We start from the raw sequence: 2,135 nt of genomic DNA on the forward strand, positions 1-2,135 counted from the left end.
ACAGACCTGGGACCAGCAGCATGTTCTAGACCTGAAGCACATCCGCTGAATCTCTAAAACAGACTTGCAACCAGGGAGCCACATCCCCCTAAGCTACTGCAAAACTCCTAAGGGTGCCACGCAATATTAGCACTGTTGTCGTGTAAAATATTTTCATGCGTTTCCCAAAATAAACCCAGAGATTTCCGATAAGAATCCACAGTGTTAAGACCATTCTGCCCTGCTGTGTCTTCCTGAGCTCTTTGTACTAGGAGATTTGCTCTTTTATTTTTCCATAATCAAATGAAGGATGGAAAGCTCAGACTTGGCACATCCTTGAGTCTAATGGGATTGAGAATTACTGCTCTAGAACAGCAGTCAGCAATGTTTCCCAGTAGCAAGCTGCAATGGCCCAGCTGCAGTCTAAGGCAAGTGAAGGCTAGTACCCAGCTGCTGCAGCCACCATGGCTTCTCCCCCTGGTCTGGCTGAGGAGCACCATGAGAAAGCTCCCTGCTGTCCAACCCTCCAAGCATTCCTACAGGGCTCTAACTTTGCATCACCTTACCTCCTCCTGCGCTGGTATCTCATCTTGCTGCCACATGGAGGTTGGTAATCTTCTGCTTTCCATACAGTAAAAAATGTTGGCCTGGCACTTCACAAGAGATTAGCCTTGATAGCCATCAATGGTCCCTGGGTCTAGCAGGGGGACGTGGGTTAAGATTAGCCTAATGCTTGAACAGAGCTAGCACCCCACTGGCAAAATATTGATTCCCTCACAAGACGGTCCATAAAAACAAGGCCACAGGAGATCAGCTCTGATAACACCCAAAGGTCAGGGTGACCCAGGGACATCTGGGGAGAGGAGAAATGCATCTGCTCCATCCTTTCAGGGGGACTGCCCATCAGATAATCCTTTTTTCCCCACTTGAGTAGCTGGATTCTGCTGTGTTAGGGCAACCTCTGGATGACTGTTTCACACATTATTGAGCCATCTAGACAGACAACCTCCAAGCTCGAACAGCAATGGTGAATGACTCCATGTCAGGAACAAGGGCAGCTCTGTGATCCAGGACTCTCGCACACTTTCAAGGAGCCTGGCCTCTGGCCCTGCCTGGAAGGACACTGGTGTTAGGCCATTAATGGTGCTGCTGCAGCATGGAGAGGGGTGGAGGGAGAGGCGACTGCATGCTCCAAGAGCAAGCTCGGCAGACCCCCCCAGCTTTCCTCCCCAGGCTGCCCCTGGAAGAGAGCACAGCACAGCTGTACCAGCCTCCCCTCACGTTCCCGAGCAAGTGTGGCGGGAACTGCTTTCTGCAGCTGAGTCAAGGGCGTTTACATGCAGGATTGATGAGCCTTCGTATTGCTGAGCTGTGGAACATTTCGTGTCACCCTGAAGAGGGGGCATCCTTCCAGGCTCTCCGAAAGCTCAAGCAACACCAAGCCTTTGCCAAGAGCTCCCCCACATGGGGCATCGCCGCACTAGCACCCCCACTCCTTTCAGCCTGCGCCCAAGCCAGTAATGCAGCCGGGGAACTGCTAACTCCTCCAAGGCAGTAGGCATCCTCTCTCTCAGCCACGAACCATGCATGCTCTCTGGTGCCGAGGGGATGCAGTGGCAGGGTCCCGCTGTTGGCACCAGTGGTGTTGACAGGCCAACGTATCGTGGGCATGATGGGAGGAAGGACGGCCTGTTGCCGGCTTGCAATGCAAGCCTGGCACGTGAACGATGAAGGTTCAGTTCAGCACGGTGCCACAGCCCCTTAGTTGCTTAGTGTCTCTGACTCAGTTCCCATCTGTACCTTCAGGATCATAGCACTATCCTGCTTCTCGGTGTGGGAGCGGGCTTCAGAGTAAACACATTAAAGGTCACAAGCTGCTCAGAGACTGAAAATAAAGGCCGTGTCAGTACCACAGACAAATGCATCCCAATATGTTCCAACCATGTCTGCCCTGGGACATGGTCTTCCCCCACTTTTTGGAGCTGTTTCCCTCCTTCTCTCCCTTGGAGGAAATCCGGTTGCCCATCAGAGGAGCTCTCTAACACTGATCCCAGCCCTCAGTGCTGTCAGCTCTCCCACATGGGCACTGCTCTTGTTTTCCTGATTTCAGACTAAGCTCAGAAGGTCGAACAGGGGGAATCGGGACATCTGGGCTC

Source organism: Crocodylus porosus, unplaced genomic scaffold, assembly GCF_001723895.1.
Source record: "Crocodylus porosus isolate Cpor-Errol unplaced genomic scaffold, CroPor_comp1, whole genome shotgun sequence".
Taxonomy (NCBI): domain Eukaryota; kingdom Metazoa; phylum Chordata; order Crocodylia; family Crocodylidae; genus Crocodylus; species Crocodylus porosus.